Below are 19,913 nucleotides of genomic sequence, written 5' to 3' on the forward strand. Positions count from 1 at the left end.
TATAATATATAACTTAAAGTAACAGATTTTACCAACATTTAATTATTATTTTATGCTACACTTGTTCATTGATTTATTTTGCGCACATTATTTAAGGTTGGAGAACGTAATTGCAATATTTGAATTATCATATACTGTATATATTAGGGTTGCACGGTATTGGAAAAAACTGACATTGCAATGTTTTTTTTTTCTGTGTTTTTTTTTTTTTTTTTTTTTTTTTTTACATTTTATTTATTTTATATACGTAAGTACATAATTTTACATTGATTGAAATAATTTAGTAGGATCTGCATAAAATATACAAAATTATCAAAAAATATACAAAATAAAAGAATTGAATAAAGGAGCAGATGAAAATAATAGATTAAATAATTGCACTGGAAAGGAAAGGAGATGTTGACCCAAAGGAAATGTTGTCCCAAAAATGTGATAGACCCAGCTATGTATGTTATGGTTATTTAGGCTGACAACATACAAAAGACAAGGGAATTGTGTAATTCAAAGATCACCTCCAACTTCACTAAACAATAAGCACATGGCACGGCACAACAAGCAAATCCCAGCCAGGTCCTTTACGGTTTTGTAACATTTCCCTTGTGTTCTGTGCTATTTGCATGTGTTATGAGAAAATGCATGTGTATTCTTAATTAGTTTGCAAAATGTGCTTATATTTCTATATATTCTATGATTTGCTGTTGTGTTTTGTAATTGCAGCACATAAAGCTCTCTTGTAGTAGTTTTTGATCAATAATAATCCCAATTTGACTATTGCAGATTAGCACATTGGGATTTCGATGCTGAAACGATATATTGTGCAGCCCTAATATAGCCCTGTATATATTAGGGCTGCACAAAATGTATATACAATTTTGAAAAATACATAAATCAAGCTTAAACAAAAATAAACATATATAGAGTGCATTGTACATTCTCTATTGCAGCGGTTCCCAACAGGGGGATCCCGGCCCACAAGGGGGCCTCAGCAAGCTCTGTGTGGGGTCGCGTCATATTTTTAAAAGTTTTTAGCAGTGGACAATAAGGATAACAATCATGTGCCTTAGTTCATTTTTTTTTTCATTTTATCTTTATCCCCTGGCTGACCAAAAAATTGACTAATTTGTAATGCATCCTCCACAAAAAAGACAGCTTGGTAATGATCTAAGCACTGGAAACTGCAGGGAATAATGCAGGAAATACCTATAAACTGAACTATGGTTTTATCAATATCTCGAAGCAAATAGTCCCTGACTTAGCCACTAATTTTACAATACTGCCCCAGTATTGGTGTACCCAATACAAATGGCCTACTGATGTTATGCTTTTATATTTTACATTAGGCTAATATTTATGCATAAACATATCTAGATATAGCAATGAACATACTGTTTGTTTGAAAACATATATATATATATATATATATATATATATATATATATATATATATATATATATATATACATACATATATATATATATATATACACACACCTACAAACTTATATGCGCGATAATATCATTAAATGTGGAGGCCTTACAATATTTTCTGGGGGGAAAAGGGGGTCTCCGGCAAAAAAAAGATTGGGAATCACTGCTCTTTTGCACACAGACACACACAAAAATGATAATAACTTAAAGGCAAGACTGAAAATCTACTAGATCGGCCTCCAAAGTAGTTTGTGTCCAGCTCTAACCTCCCTTAATATCCCATGTGATGTTATATCTGAACTGCTATGTAGACAGATCTGAGAATGCCGTGGCTTTTCACCCCTGTGTAGATTTATATAGCTAATAATGCTGAGAGAATAGAGCGAAAAACATCACAAGAGCACAGCGTCTCAGAGAGTGTCAAGTCACTGCCCTGGAGGATTCAAAACAATTACAACAGTCAACAGGAGAGAAGAGAAGATGTGTTTCCTGCTCATCTCTGCAGACTAAAAGGTCTCAAACTTAATAGCTCTGCACCAATACAACTGCAATGAAAAAGGGCTGTTCTACAATCCGCAGTGCTCCTCTACTGGCTCTGCTGTATGGCACAGTCTGTGGAAAGATTTAGTGCGGTTCAGATTTAGTGGAAATTCACCTGTTTCTGTCTAGATTTAATACTTCAGTATTACTTGTCTTTTTTGTAATTATTTGTGCTCCTAGGTTTAGAAATATGGGTATATTTTTGGGAATAACTGCACTAATTTATTTTTATTTTTATTTTGTAATTTGTTGTGTTTTGGACTTAAGGACCGCTGATGTACCTGGTATAAGCATGTTTTAGTTTTTTTTTTACTTTTTTAATTAATTTGCATACTTTAATGTTGCGTAATTTGTTTTCTATTGTATCGAAAATAGTATCGAAAACTGATATTTATTAGTTAAAATAATTGATTTTTAAATTATGCTAAAATTACAATAATAAGTAAAGGTAACCTTCCATTATGATATTTTGTAAATTTTCTTCAGTAAATATATCAAAACTTGCATTTTGATTAGTAAAATGGATTGCTAAGAACATAATTTGGCCAACTTTGAAGGCATTTTATTTTTACATAATACATAGCTCATGCATTATTTGTTCAGCTTTCAAATAATGTACACGTCTCAATTTTATAATAACCCTATAACTGGTTTTGTGATCTACATGCAGATGGTGTTATTTGTCTATTATAATGTTGATGTGGTTTACACACATGACGTGTGACATGTGGTTGCCTACAGTATTTCCTCATGATTCTAAATCCTTACAAATCATACTAAATGGGGTCTTTTGACTAGTGTTGTCAACAATATCAAACAATATCAATAAATGTCGATACCAAACTATTTAAAATGATGCAATCTTGCTTTTGGTTAGTATTGGCACTGGGCTTGCTCTCGCTCTCTTCTCACTAGCAGGGAGATGAATAATTATTAATAGTAAGATATTGTTACTTTATTACTTTTTGTAATTCACTGAAACCAGAAATGCTTACTGAATGTTTTTAAAAATTTATTTATTTATTTACTTATTTATTTATTTACTTATTTATTTATTTATTTACTTTTTAAGTATTAAAACAAATATGTTTATTTAAAATATAAATATAAAGAATCAAAATTAAAACTATTTTAAAAAACACCATAAATAAATAAACAAACAAATAAATAAATAATAAGTTGTTTAAACATTTTGTTTGAAGATGAATAATATTAAGATTTTAAAACATTTTCTTTGTTTTAGAAAAAAAAAATGAAATTTGACTAATTTTTTTCTTTGTAATTTATTGTCTTTTGGACTTAAGGACTGCTGATATACAGTACCTGGTATAAGCATTAAATTTTTTTTTTTAATCTTTTTTTACTTCACTTGTGTATTTTAATGTTGCTGAATTTGTTCCTGCATGGTATTGAAATGATATTGAATATCAATTCTTTTACAAGGTATTAGATCGAAGTTGCAAATTCCAGTATCGTGATACCACTACATTTGATATTCAAAATCTGCCATAGGTTACCAGTGAATTCCAGTTGGATTTAGGGATAGGGTAAGACAATATAACAAATGGTTTTTACAGCAAAAAATACATTAAGCCTATGGAGAGTCCTCATAAACATCCCAAACCAATGAGCATGCATGCATGTGTGTAAATAAAATCTTAAACCAGATCAATTCAAATTATTCAGATTATTTGCTGGTCTTATAGCTTTAGAGAGGTTTTGGTTGTTTGTCAGCATATAAAAACAGCCTGGCCAGGCTATGAGACCATCATAAACCATCTTAAACCAGCTTATGCTTGCTTACGCAATAACTGCAATTAATTAACATTATGCAGATGAATAATTAATTTTAAGGTCTCAATGAAAATTAAACTGTGAAAGTTGTGCAAATAACCAACTCCAGAAGTATGATTTTTCAAACCAAAACAAGCTTCGGATCAAACGTTTATCATTTAAAAATGAATAAGTAACACTTTACAATAAGATTGTATTAGTTAATGTTAGTTAATGCATTTACAAAGATGAACAAACAATAAACATTACATTTATTTCAGTATTTCTTCATGTTTGTTGACGAAAATACATTTGTTTATGGTTAGATCTTGTAAACTCAATGCATTAACTAATGATAACTAGCATGAATTTGGATGTTAATAGAGCATTAGTAAATGTTGAACTATTATTAATAAATGCTGTACATGTATTGTTCATAATTAGTTTATGTTAGTAAACGCATTAACTAACGAAACCTTATTGTTAAGTGACCAAAGAATTTGCATCAGATAGGAAATCTGACAATTTAAAAAATCCATAACCAAATAAAGAACAAAAACTCGGCCAAATATTCATTATTTGCAAATAAAATGGGAAAATCGACAATTTCGTAAATGCATAAACAACATCAGAAGTTTGACTCATTGTACTAACAAAAAAATCATAATTTACAGATGAATTTGCATCAAATGGGAATTTCTCCAGTTTTATAAACACATAAACAACATGAGAAATCTGATTTACCAGGCTTAATCAAGTACACTGACAAATATGAACAATTTGTGTATGAGTTTAAATCGAATGAGAAACTTGACAAATTTTCAAACGCATAAATAAAATGAAAAGTATGAGTCACCAGATTGGAACAACCACCAGGCCAAATAAACCTCTGACTTCAAAAACTCATGAGATGAGATATTCTCATTCCCCGTTAAAAAAATACTTATTTTCCTACTATAAATATGCACAGTTTTATGCTAAGTTGCATTTCATTGTTTGCATTGTTATAGAGCAGACGTGATACCCGTTTTGGTCACGACCCACCAGTTGAGAAGCACTAAAAAAACGCCCACAGGCACTTATGTGTAACATTAGGTGCTCTTACACACGATTGCAAGAGTCCTTGTCTGTCTTAGTGGATATTTGCATGTGTTTAAAGGTAGATTTGGATTGTGTTTCACAAGAGAGATGCAGCCAGGAGCCAAGAGAGAGGAAAGATAGAAAACAGGGCACATGGCTTGAAATGATATGAGATTACATATAAACACGGCAGAAGATTAGTCATATGCAAACTACACCCGATGCTGGCACAACACAGACTTGGAGAGGTGAAAGGCTTTGAATTTCCCAAAAAATCAATTGAGGCTTGGCAAGACGGAAGCAGTGGCGATTTTAAATGAAGTGAAATTATACTGAGAAATGGATAGGGGATGAGAAGGATTGGGTGTGTGTATGTGTGAAATAGTTAGAGGGACATTTTTTCTTGCTTTGTTTTGCTGTATTCTTTGTAGTCGACTAAATAAAGTCATGCAATTTACATTTTATTTATTTTTATAGACTAAGACATTTTCGTAGACTATTTAAAAAACAAATAAAGTACATTTTACCCCAGTCATGTGAGTGTATATAAATGACCACCCCCAATTTTGAAAATGAAGCATATATATTTATTAAAATAATATTTTAGTCACTGAATATCTTCAGAAATAGAAAGATAACACATTTAAATTCATGTTATATATATATATATATATATATATATATATATATATATATATATATATATATATATATATATATATATATATATATATATATATATATATATATATATATATATATATATATATATATATATATATACAAAATTCCAAAAAAATGTTACATATATTTTGTGTTTCTCTTGAGTTTTGCTCTTTTTAAAAATCTTTATTGAATATTTTCCCTAAAATATAAATTAGGGCTACTAATTTTTGGACTGTTATTGTAAGTTGTTTTGTTAGATTAGCTCTAGATTTGACTTCAGTGCTGACTAATCTGATGTATATGCACAAATATAATATTGTAATACACTACCTGACAAAAGTCTTGTTGTCAATCCCAGTTGTAAGAGCAACAAATAATAGTTTGACTATTCTAGTTGATTGTTTGGAAAAGTGGCAGTAGGTAGATTTTTCAGATGAATCATTTGTTGAACTGCTTCCCAACATCACAAATACTGCAGAAGACCTATTGGAGCCCACACCTAAGATTCTCCCAGAAATCAGTCAAGTTTGGTGAAGGAAAAATCATGGTTTGGGGTTATATTTAGTATAGCGGTGTGCAAAAGATTTGCAGAGTGGATGGCAACATCAACAGCCTGAGATATCAAGACATTTGTGCTGCACATTAAATTACAAACCACAGGAGAATTCTTCAGCTGGATAGCGCTCCTTCTCATACTTCAGCCTCTACATCAAAGTTCCTGAAAGCAAAGAAGGTCAAGATACTCCAGGATTGGCCAACCCAGTCACCAGAAATCAAATTATGGAGCATGTCTGGGATAAGATGTAGTAGAAGAAAATGAAGATTAATCCAAAGAATCCTGATAAACTCTGGGAGTCCAGCAAAAACTCTTCTTTGCCATTCCAGATGACGTTATTAATAAGCATAAGCCACTTCTGATACCAAATGATCAACTAGAAGTCAAACTATTATTTTTTGTTCCTAAAACTTGGATAGACTTTAGTCCGGTAGTGTATATGCTGGTCTTTCAATATGTTAAAAAAGTATGATAGAAGTTTATTTGCTCAAAACCAAATTAAATGTGAAAGTAGCTCTATAATTTGTAGACATTGTAAATAACAACATGCAACTTCTCTATGAAATAAGATTCAAAGTACATTTAAAATGTCACAAAATGTAAAACAGTATACTGTATGATTATACTATCGTTAGAATATCAAGAGTTCATTAAACAGACATGATATACAGGGAGCCTCAAACCCCATTATTTCCTCCTCCTTACGTATGAACCTCGTTTAAGCAAAAGACCACTAAAAACAAACAAATCACACCAATAACCATCAATAATCTAATACTGTAATAATAAATTGTGTGAATTGGAATACAAGTTTGCAAAAGACTTGTTTAAATCCCACTTAGAGTGGGGTAAATGTGTTCATAGAGGGGAAACTGGTGCCGTGACCCGGAATGAAGTCATGTTCCGTTTTAAGTTCAGTAAATTGTACATACTGTATTAGATAGTTTTTCAATTGTGTAAATTCAGTTCCATTCAACTTTTTTTCTATAGCACTTTTAAAATGTAGATTTTGTCAAAGCAGCTTAACAAAGTTTCTAGTAAATTGAAAGTTTCAGTCCAGTTTTTAGAGCTGAAGTTCTGTTTACTTCAGTTCAGTGTGATTTAATTTTCACTGCTGTAAGTCAAAATACTAATGAGCAAATCCAGCGATGTGCAGCAAACAAGTCCCAAACCAAGCAAGCCAGTGACGACAATGGCGTCAAACAAATTTCACCAATTGACAAAAGTAAAGAAAAAAAAAACTTGAGAGAAACCAGGCTCAGTTGGACATGAATTTCATTTTAAATAAAGACTATGTTGATTTTATCTTTTATATTAAATATTATTTTCTATACTACACTACATCACTACTCTTGGCAGATATAATTTCAATCAATGCACCATTTCTTGTTCTAACAGAGTTCAAGCTGATCGTTTCAGCTGATCGCTTTTATCCAGCATGAACAAAAAGCCCAATCCCATCGGTTAATCGGACAAGCTCATGTTAAAGCGTACTACTCTCATCCGTAGTTAGCGAACAACATACTGTAGGATAAAAGGTTTCAACAGCGCTGGCTCCGAATAAAGCAGATCTTCTCTCCTGAACGCCTCTGTGGGCACCCTCACTAATTCAGCCATCCCGCATTAGCATGAAAAGCCCATTAACTCTCGCACATCTCTCAGTTTCGCTTCTGTCCGGGCCAGTTATTTCATTATAAAAGCCCTGGTCTGAGAAACTCAATACTTACCCCCCAAAAAAGACCCCGACTAATGTTTTCCCCAGCTCCAGTGGTCATTGGTTTTGCATGATAAACCCTGTATTGCGGTGAATATTTCCCCTGCCAAATTAAGGTAGGATTTGAAGCCGAAGGTAATTGTTATCTATTTTTAAATCGATGGGATTGCTCTTGCTCCCCACATACGGCTGGAATTACTAGTGTGTGAATTTGATGGCGTCTTAATGGACGCTTATGCTATGGGACTGTATTCTATGGTCCCAGAAGTTCATTTTATGCTCCACAAAACGCACAGTGAAATGTGTGGTGACCTTTTGCAGTCTCACACTATTTTTGAGTTACTGCAAAGAAGCCGAGGCGTCATCCTGAGTTAACACAACAGACTGTCCAAACTGTCACATTTTTTCCACATAGTTTGATGCTTGTAATGTGATAGAGAAGTATTTCTTTATGCAGTAAGGGGGGCGTCGAATTTCTAATCAGAACAGATGTTTGAATCCATATTTACATATTTCATCATCCTCAAGAAAATAGGAAATGACATGAACAGTGACTGTATTTACATTTTAATGTCCCTGGTTGTTTTCCCAGAGATGGGTTGCTGCTGGAAGAGCATCCGCTGCGTAAAAACGTGCTGCATAAGTTGGCGGTTCATTCCGCTGTGGCGACCCCAGATTAATAAAGGGACTGAGCCGAAAAGAAAATGATTGAATGATGAATGTATGTCCCTGGTTGTATGGTTGTAACGGTTTAATCAAAGTTTAATGCATTTCTGCAGTTCTGTAGTTACTTTTCTTTTCTAGTCACGCAACTAAGACCCTGTGGGGGTGGAAAAAATCCTGCAATGTGTAATTTACTGCTGTTTTACTCTGCAAAACATCAAATCTTGGAAGATATGTTGGGAATTTGTGCAATATGGAATAATATTGCTATTTATCCATCCCATTTAACTAAGTCCTACAACTGAAAAATGGTGCAATCTGCCTTTGCTGGATTTCTAAACATCCTTTTGTTTATTTCACCATTGCTTACCAGTTTAACCTAGCAACAGTGCTCAGCCAATGGTGTAAGGTTTTGAGGAGGGGCTATCTGTTTGCTACCCAATAGCAAAAAGATGCGTTTTCCCTGGCGATACAGAAATCGCACACTTCATCGCCTGAACACAAACCACCCTGCAGCACCTCCAAGTTGTAAAGGTCACTGAGGTCAAGAATGTTGTCAAAACACATTAACCTTTAAATTGGCCGTTGAAAATGGCTGCGTCTTATATACATATGACTAGCATTGTATCTATATTGGTTTTCCCTGTCTTGTGAATAGGCCTCATGGGACTAAACACAATATCGGGAAGTGCTGACATAGGGAAGACCCTCAACGCTAATGAGCCAATCTGGTCTCAAATCAATATCCAGACAGACACAAACACAAAGGTTTCTCTGGCTAGGACATTGGCTAACTACTATAAACAAGCCTTTAACAAGAATAAAAATGTTGCGACTATAATGCTAGGCTGGCGATGAATAGACCAGTAGGGGTTACATTTATCCCTCACCCGAATGTGACTAGATTCCAAAAATGTAAATTCTCTCATCATTTACTTACCCTTTACTTGTTTTAAATCTTGAACTATGAGTTTCTTTTTTCTGTTCAACACAAAATAAGACGTTTTGAAGAAAGATAGAAGCCTGTAGCCCTCGACTTTAGTTTTTTTTTCCTACTATGGATATCAATAGGTAATTTTTTTTAGATTTCTTCTTCTTTTTCTTAAAAAACATTGTGTTTAACAGAAGAAAGAAATGCAGAAAGAGTAAAACCAATTGAGCAAGAGTAGATAGTATGTTTAAATTTTGGGTGAACTATCCCTTTGAAGGTATTCTTGTTGGAGCTGTGTGAGTAAACATTAATCCAAGAGTATGGAGTCAATCTAAGGCCATAAATACTTGCAACATAAAAGAAAGTATTGCAAACAAAAAGTAAAGTATTGAGCAAAAAAAAAAAGAAAATAATACAAATCTCAACAAAAAAAAAATCGCAAAAGGAAAATTAAGTTTTGACAAATAAAAAAAATATATATATGCTATTTTTTTTTTACATTAATATATTTGCTAAATGTTCAGCTGTTCAGTAGCTGAATGTGATTCATCAAAATGAATAATACAAAGATCCCAACAGACTATTGTCCCATTCTACCTTTGAACAAAGCAATTAACCCTCGGTTGCTCCAAAGGCACCATTTCCGCAATTCTTTGGAAGTCACTTTGGATAAAAAAGTTAGCTCAATTGTATTAGCAATGCCACTCAACAAAATAATCCAATAGATTTTAGACATTGTTGTGGAGTATAAATTAAATAGTAATGCATGTTCAATTTGTTTCTTTTTTACTCGGATATCCACTCTGATCTACAATACAGTAATGTTGTGTTGAGGCGAAGCACTATGGGAATGCTAACCAACAACACAAAATTGATGCTCAAGGTTACTGGTGGAAGGGCAAACAGCACTTAAAAGATCAGACCACCAGCGTCAGATAACCCCTACCAGGCCCTGCCACGGACATGGATCGAAGAAATAAGCAAGTCAAGACATTCTGCAATTCTGTTTATTTTATTACATTCCTTTTTTACTCACTTTAATATTTTATAGTTAGATTTATTTAATTATTTATTTATCCACCTACAGCATCTTACATCAAACCTTATGCTAGTTTGTTTATTTTTTATTTATCAATTTAGTTCAATTTTATTCAGTTTTTACATAAAGAAAAAAATGTTAACACAACTTGACAACCTCTTGATTGAACAACATGTCTCTTTATGCTGTGTACACCAGACGCGGAATGTGCAAATAAATCGTGCTATTCGCACGTAAATAGACGTGTGAACATTTTAAGTTTACTTGCTTCATTTGTGCATCAAATTCGCTTCTTTCACGCATCCAATTTACTTCACCATAGATGCGAATTCACGTTATAGTCTGCCTGGTGACTCTAGCTTCATTGCTAAATGGCTAACAGGGATTTTATTGAGAGAATAGCTGCGTTTATGTGCTTCAGGACGGCTAAAATAGCATATATATTTGTTTGGCGTCGTGTCTGAGTCCACTAGATCCTTTCAGAGGTGTACCCAGCTCTGTGAGTTCTCCTCCAGAAACTATACCTGGATGATGGAAGATTTCAGCTGTGTTTCTGACTGAACTGAGCCCAGTTTGATGAACTGTTGTCTGGTGTCAGCAGAAGGATTTCTCTTTGGGAGAGCAACAACAGGCGCTACGTCTTAATCACGCCCTTACAAAAGAAAGCTCTTGATTGATCTACTTCAACTTGTGACACTTCAATATTGTGCTGTTAGGTTTATTTATTTATTTATTGTTTTTTTATCTAAATTCATGCTAATTTGTTTGTTCTTTATTTATTATTTTAGTTCGATATTTAGTTTACATTTTTACATTTGAAAAAAAATTAACAAAATTGTATAACCTCTTGATTTGACAACATGCCTCTTGATGACACTGTTTGTTTGTTTGTTTTTTATTTAAAGGAGACCTACTATGCCCCTTTTAAGTTTAAGCTTCAAATACCCCACAATTAATTGATTATAACTCTTTGAAACTACCCCTTTTGGACTGTGATCCTAATTGTGTATTTTAGTGACTTTCACTTTAAATTCAAATGTGGTCTTTTTAAAAGAGGGCAGAGCTACACATGCCTATGTGTTAGCATAGTGGCAGATTCAAAAACATAACTAACGTTCTATGCTAATGAGGGAGAAATTGTCATGTACAAAAGAAGAATATCAATCCATGTGTTTCTTCAGACTGTATGTATCAAGTGTGATTACAAAAAACAAACAAAATCAATACATTTTTACCATTAAAAGCTGGTTATATTCACTGTTTGCCACACAACTGTGTTTAAACCCCTAATAAAAGTGATTTTTGCATACTAGGTCTCCTTTAAATGCCTTTTTCTTTGTATTTACTCGCATAGTAAAACATGTCAAATGTGGCCAATCTACTTATTTTAATATTCTACTGTTAGATTTATCTATTTATTTATCTTTAAATCAAAAGGTATGTTACTTTGTTTATTCTTCATTTATTATTTTAGTAATAATTTCTAAAAAGTAGCAAATTTGACAACCTTTTGATTAGACAACATGTTTCTTAATGGCAATTTTTATTTGCTTTCTTTATGTAAATGGAACCTATTATGAGAGATGTAAAATAAGTCTTGATGTACCTATAATGTGTATGTGAAGTTTCAGATCCAAGTACCCCACAAATAATGTTTTATCACTCTTTGAAACTGCCCTTCATGCTGCGTTCACACCAGATGCGAATAAAGCATCTAGTGGTATTTAATTACATGTTAAGTCAAGGCAAAGACGAAAATAGGCATTCTGCGGCACGTTTCACATGAATGAAGTGGCGCGAGTTGAGCGCTTTGCATGTTTAACACGCAAATCACTTTAGTTGGAAAATCTGAACTTAAGTGGACATTCATGCCGCGTTAATCAATCATGAGCTTGCTGTTGTAGGGGTGTGATTATGACGTAGTTTCTTTTTTAAAAAAAAATTTTTGGTGACCTGAGGGGAAATCCTCTTGCTGACACTGACAACAGCTCATAAAACTGGGCTCGGTTCAGTCAGAAGCACCGCTGAAATCTTCCATAATCCAGGTATAGTTTCTGGAGGAGTCGATGAACTCACAGAGATGAGTGCACCTCTGAATGGATCCAGTGGACTCAGACATGGCGCCAAACAAATCTAAGCTGTTTTTCAGCCTTCCTAAAGCACATGACCAGCTATTCTCTCAATAAAATCCATGTTAGCAATTTAGCAACGAAGCTAGAGTCACCAGGCATACAGAAGCCCTGCCTATGACGTGAATTCGCTTTTATTGTGAGGTGAATTTGGCGCATGAATGAAACAAGTAAACTCAAAATGTTTACGCGTGAATATCGTGATTTATTAGCATGTGGTGCGAGCACAGCATTAGGCTTTGATCCCAATTGGTGCCAGTTTGGTGACTGTCGCTTTAAGTTCAAATGAGATTGGGCTCCCAGCCCTCTTTGCAAAAGTGGCAGATTCAAAAACAAGACTAACATCATAGGCTAACGAGGGAGAGATCATCTCTAATGGGTGGGGCTTTTCCTCTCTAGTGATGTCACAGTCACCAGCGATCTAGCCTATGCAGATCGCTGGAGAACTACAAATCTGCCAGCAAAAGAAATACATATCCAGTCATGCACCACTCACACACCAGAGCCTATATCCCCATGATTGCAAACAGACACAGCAGAAGCTGTTTAGGACTAATTACAGACTGTATATACCCATCTCAAACACACACATTGCTGAGTCTTGTTAAACTGAATTATGAACATTACAACATGTTTTCCTTGCCTTGTCTTGTCATGTTTTTGACTCTCGCCTTGTTTGTTTGTTTGCGTTGCCTGCTGCTTGCCTGTCCTGACCATCTGCCAGTTATTTGATCACAATTCTGGAATTCCTGTGTGCATCTGCTTGCCCCTGTGTTGACCATTGCTGACCATCCTACTAATAAGCCCTGCGTTTGGATTCACACTCCCTTTGTGTCAAGGGAGAATGTCAACCAAACTGTTTCTTCAGACTGTTTTTCTCAAGTGTGTTTATAAAAAATAAATTAAATACATTTTTACCATTAGAAGCTGGCTATATTCACAGACTGCTGTCACACGACTCCCTATAAAAGTGACTTACATACTAGGTCCCCTTTAAATACCTCTTTCTTAGTATTTACTCACATAATAACGAATGTGACCAGCCTTTCTCTCAAATGAGCCTGTTGAACAGCTGTAGAGGAGCAGATGAACAAACCAAACATAGTAGGTGGAATATTCATTAAAAGAAAGAAAATAGATTATAATGCTAATAAGCAGGCAGCAGAAACATGGGCAGCTGCGTCGAGCGGAGAGATTGGTGAATGCCAGAGCAAGCCTTAGGCACTCAGCACTTACTATCAGTCATTCTTGCTCGCTTTCTTTCTCAAGCTAGATTGTGGTGTTTGGAGGCAGATTCCTCTAGCCAGTGATTTGATTGTGTATCAGTTGCATTCCTCCGCAATGGCATTCTCTGTCCCGTATGTATAAACCTCACTGGGTTTGTAAGTCATGATTCGTTGTGCCCCAGTGCCTCATGGGAAGTGAGATCAGCCCATCTCTCTCAGAGAAATACAATCAGATGAATGCATATTGCATTAAGACAAGAAGAGTTTTCAAGCATCAAAAAATACAAGTGTTATACAGCTTTAAAATGTTTTTTTGGGGGGTGACACTGTGGAGCAGTGTTTAGCACGCTCAGGTTAGCATGCAAACTCAGGGAATGGGTTTCCTCTGGGTGCTTTGATTTCCCCCAAAAGTCCAAAGACATGCGCTATTGGTGAATTGGATTAACTAAATTGGCTGTAGTGCATGTGTGTGTGTGTTTCCCAGTACTGGGTTGCAGCTGGAAGAGCATCTGCTGTGTTAAACATATGCTAGATTAGTTGGTAATTCATTCCGCTGTGGTGACCCCTGATGAATAAAAGCACTAAGCCGAAAGAAAAAGAATGAATAAACGAACAAACGAATGTGTTTTTTTGCTCAAAAATAATGATATTATTAAATAACTATTGTACATTTGTGATGATTTGGAGAAGACACAAATGTCATCCATTTCAGCAATAGATTTTTTAACAACTTTTTTATTATACATATTAAAAGAATAATTTAATGAGATGTTCTTTTTCGAGCAGTATAGAGTCCCCCTTCACTATACTGGGGCGTTAGGACCCACACATACTGCAGATTGAGCGCTCCCTGCTAGCCTCACTAACTGGCCTCACCATATATATATTTTAAATATTTTGCTAAGAAATATATAAATATATATATATATATATATATATATATATATATATATATATATATATATATATATATATATATATATATTTCTTAACAAAATATTATGTAAAAACAAGCTAGTATCCATACACTTTTTTCAACAAACTTTCTTTAAAATAAAAAAAAATATAACAAATGTTATATACATATATATATATTTATATATATATTAAGTTATATACACTATAATAAACTAAATCCATGCACAGCAATCTGTAAAGGTCGATGTTCTCAGCAGTAAATACATGGAGCACTTTTAAACAAATGTTTTTGTAAGGAAAAATTCAATTATGATAAATCAAGTTAAAAATGACAAATTTAAATAAAAAGTTTAAAGTAAACATGGCATTTCAATGTTATAATTTGTAATAGACCACATAAGAATTTAGTTCTATTCCAATAACAAAACTGCTCAATAATATTAGTCACCTAAAAAGTCTCATTTTGAAATATCGCATCACATGTGTATTATAAAACATCTAAGAGATCATCAGTTATGAATACATTTCTAAGCACCACAAAGCGAGAAACTTAATATCAAGTTGCCACTACTGCACTCAAAAAATGTTTTTTTTTAATTATCTGCATTAACACGCATTTTGAGTATTGTAGAGGACAACATAATTGTTTTATGTTCAATCAACTTAAATTTGTAAAAACTATTATGTTAACTTAATCGATTTGCGTTAGTACAACATGAAGGAATTGTGTAGAACCCTGCATTTTTAACAGCGTACTCAAAAAATGCTGTTTGTTCAAACTATTTATTTAAATTGAGCTGCAACAGCACAATTCTTGACTTTTTAGGGGACAAATTAATTATTTTATGTTCAATCCACTTAAATTAAACTGAAGTTAACTTAATTTCTTCATGTTGGCCCAACACAAATTGATTGTGTGGAGCCTAGCATTTTTTTTTCCAATGTGCACTAAAAGTGTGCTGGGTTTCACTAAATTCCTTAATGTTGTTTCAACACAAAACACTTAAGTTAGCGTAATTGTTTTTACAAATTTAAGTTGATTGAACATTAAACAATTAAGTTATCCCACAAAACCCTAATGAATTGTGTTGATTCAGCTCAATAAAAAAGTAGTTTGAACAAACAGCAAAAACATCTTTTGAGTGTGTACAAAAACTAAATTCAGCGAGAACTCTCCACTTCCTCTCTATTCGTCTTCTCGACCTCCTTCTGTATCTTCACACTCTTTCTGTCTCTCCTCCCACTCCTGTCTCGGGCAGCAGCAGTGATACAGTAGAGGCTTCTGTAACTCTATTAATCTGCCTGTGCGAGAGATACTGTAGCGTGTACAGTGCGCCAGGGCTAAAATTAGCCCACGGCTGTGAGGCCTGATGTTTCACAGCGCCCTGACCCATCACCATTCCAGCACTATCTCGTGCACGCACATGCATAGAACACTCACGCACTGCTGAAAACACAAAGCATCGTGGACTATATCTGTAAACACACGAAGAATCACACACATGCTTATCTAGGGTCCAAAATGAATGCTTTCTATTAGAAACGCACTGATATGGAAATCTCAGCTGAAATGATGACCGATAACTCCTCATATGGAAGACGATAACCGATAGATATACAAATCTTGAAACATGCAGTAAAACATCTAGGTATTATTTTTATTTTTTTATTTGTTCCAAAAATCATTGACAAATTTATGATCTTCCCTTTTTTTTGTCACAGAGAAAAAACTTGGACAGCTTTATTGTACTTAAGGATCAAATGAATAAGCCAGTTCAGAAATGTATTTATTTATTTGTATTTATAAATTCGTTTGTTCGTTTGTTTCATTCATTCATTCATTCATTCATTCATTCATTCATTCATTCATTCATTCATTCATTTATTTATTTATTTATTTATTTATTTATTTGTATTCATGTATTTATTCGTTAGTTCGTTAGTTCGTTCGTTCGTTTATTCATTCATTCACTTATTCATTTATTTTTATTCATGTATTCATTCATTCATTTGTTCATTCATTCATTTGTTTATTTCTTCCATTACTTCATTAATTAATAATACATTCATTCATTCATTCAATCATTTATTTATTTATATTGATATTGATTAGTTTGTTTGTTTATTCGTTTCATTCATTCAATCACTTATTTATTTATTTATTTTATATATATATATATATATATATATATATATATATATATATATATATGTATTTATTCATTCGTTTGTTCGTTCGTTTCACTCATTCATTCATTTATTTATTTTTATTTTAATTATTTGTTTATTTATATTCATATATTTGTTCGTTCATTCATTCGTTCGTTAGTTCGTTCATTTCATTCATTCATTATTTCATTCATTCATTCATTTATTTATTTTATTTGTTTTTAATATATTGATGTGAATGACTTCTTCATTCATTTATTTTCTTTTCGGCTTAGTCCCTTTATTATTCCCGGGTCGCCACAGCTGAATGAAACAGCAACTTATTTAGCACTTTTTTAAGCAGCGCATGCCCTTCCAGCTGCAACCCATCTCTGGGAAACATCCATACACACTCATACACTATGGACAATTTAGCCAACCCAATTTACCTGTACCGCATGTCTTTGGACTGTGGAAACCGGAGCACCCAGAGGAAACCCACGCAAACGCTAGGAAGACATGCAAACTCCACTGAGGACAAGGGCAATGACAGGGTTTGTGCAATTGTAAAGTGTTTTTAATAATAATTTAAAAAAAATCTGAGAACCAAATGAATGAGATACTTCTTTACAGAACAACTCACAGAAATCAACCATCAGTTCATTTTAGAAATTTTTGGGATGAAATACTTATTTACTGAATATTTATTCACAGTTTTTATGTCAAAGACAGATAATGGACATTTCTGGTAGAATGTCGTATATATATATATATATATTAAGTTAGCCAACACAAGAAGAACATGCAAACCCCACACAGAAATGCCAACTGGCCAAGCCAGGGCTCCAACCAGCGACCTTGCTGTGAGGCGATTGTGCTACCCACTGCACCACCACACTGCTATTACTCAAATATTATTACTAATTTTTTTTTTTAAGAAATCTTACTTCACTCGTTACTTCGAAAAGTAACATTATTGCGTAACTCACAAACTTATTACAAACATCACTACTTTCTATGCAATAAATAGCAGTTAAACTTGACCAAATGCATTGATGCATGTCAGATAGCAGACAGAAATTTCACATTTACACTTAAGATCTATTAAAATGCACTGCCTATGAGCACTGCATTAAAAGCACTGCCACGAGGGGCGCCATTTTGTGTAAACACTCTTCTACCTTTAAAATAATAGTCCATTAGGTAATGTTTGGCAACAGTTAACATTAACTTTAGGATATAAATACTGTGGCTAACGGTTTGTAATATTTTACAAAAATCTTCTTTTATATCTGTTTAACAGAAAAAAGAAACTTAGATCAGATTTTAACAAGGGAATTTTTAAGTGAATCATGTCAGAACTTTTATTTTTGGGTAAACTATGCTTTTTAGACCAAGTGCTGTATGTAGAAAAGTACTCTAAACCCATGTTGTGCTTAGCATAGTTAGCCTAGCACAGTTCTAACCATAAATACACCAAATTCAAAAAGATTCTCTCCCACACACACAGAATTGAAGCTAACAACATCTAAAGGTTTAGCAACTCCTTTGGAATGCAAAACATCAAAAAGATCAAATATTGAAAAGATCAAATAACAGGATTAAAAGGAAGACACAAGTTAGCCTATTAGCATTGCTAATATTTTACGGTGCTGGGTGGATACAGCTGACAGCCGCTGAGGTGCTATTCGTCAACTAAATATACCTGAAAACAACACATAAAAGGAAAGAAGGAGATTGTGTAAAAGAGATCGTAACTATGATCAAAACTGGATAAGCTTTGCCTACAATCGACTTTGTTGGGGCCTAAAGAGACTTTAAAGAGACTTTTTGAATTGGAGGAATTTGTCATGGTTTATTTTCCCATTGACTTTCACATTAAATTTTCGTGAGGTTATACATGCAATTCAGTACACCTTCCATCAGAAATTTGTGCGATTGTAGAAACACTACTAACTTCTATTCCTTTTTGCACACATTATTTTTGGACTTATTTTGGCACTGCTGCAAATCATGCAAGAACCCAAAATAATTTGCAGAAATGTCACCACATGGGTGAGCCTGGATTACAATATAAATATCATGGGACAAGGAGAGATAGAGAGAGATTTGCTGGTGATAAAGATAAAGACACATTCCGATTGTCTCAATCTGATTTGCGTATGTGAATCTCTAATCCTCATAAAGAGTTTATAGTCAAGGGTTCGCAGTAAGCAGACTCAGATTCACAGAATTAGACGTATCATTGCAGCTTTGTTTAAAGACAATGAATGCCTGAATATTTGCACACTTAATATCATTTGAATTTTTCTTATATGTATCATTTAATCCAGTATCGCAAGCTGTCAGTCTGATTTGACAGCGTGTATAACCTCTATGAAAGGTTATAAAGGATTATCAAGGACTAATTTGATGGGATTAAAATCTACAACTGGAAAACAGACGTGGGTATGTCTTTCCTTTAAGTAAGTGTAAAATAACTACATAGAATATTTAAATTGGTGTCTATTCAGTTAATAACAACTATAAGTTTATAAGCTGAATTTACATCAATCATCACATCACTTCTTAGTAATTTATTCCATATAAATCTAAGTATTACTATTATTTGTTTTAAGCAAATCAAATACACATTTAGGCAGTATATTAGCAGTGTTGTATTAGCGGCATAACATCATTGTTGATGCGTTCAGTATTATGCATCCCATGTTTTGCTTACCGATTTCAAGCTAAGATGCATCTTGTGTAAGAATCTTTATACAGCCTAACAAGCTAAATGAAGTGGAAGAGCTTTGCGCAGAAGAGGAAATGTGACTCACTGCATTTGCTTTGAGGGGTTTTCACTGTTTCAGAGGAAGAAGTTTTTTTTTTTTTTTTTTTTTTTTTTACAGTGCGCTTGGCAAAACGCTGCATGGAAATGACATCAGCGGCAAGGGCTGTGAACCGGACCCCATCGGGCGAAAGAGAATGGGCCAAAAAACTCACCGGCTGTCATTAAACCTTCTGATTCAGCCCATTTACAGAGCTATTTAGCACTTTCAGTACTACTCACACCAACCTGACAGTCTTAGAGTGAAGAGGGCTGATGGGTGGCCTGCTGTC

General features: G+C 33.8%; 1 protein-coding gene and 1 long non-coding RNA gene across 8 annotated transcripts in view; one reads left to right on the forward strand and one right to left on the reverse strand.

Moving 5' to 3' along the window:
- LOC141379990 (uncharacterized) overlaps positions 1–19,913 on the forward strand; it is a 221,111-nt gene that overhangs the window by 106,895 nt on the left and 94,303 nt on the right. The window lies entirely within an intron of this gene.
- The window catches only part of hcn1 (hyperpolarization activated cyclic nucleotide-gated potassium channel 1), a 195,686-nt gene that overhangs the window by 100,170 nt on the left and 75,603 nt on the right, over positions 1–19,913 (reverse strand). The window lies entirely within an intron of this gene.

Source organism: Danio rerio, chromosome 21 (assembly GCF_049306965.1).
Source record: "Danio rerio strain Tuebingen ecotype United States chromosome 21, GRCz12tu, whole genome shotgun sequence".
Classification (NCBI taxonomy): Eukaryota; Metazoa; Chordata; class Actinopteri; order Cypriniformes; family Danionidae; genus Danio; species Danio rerio.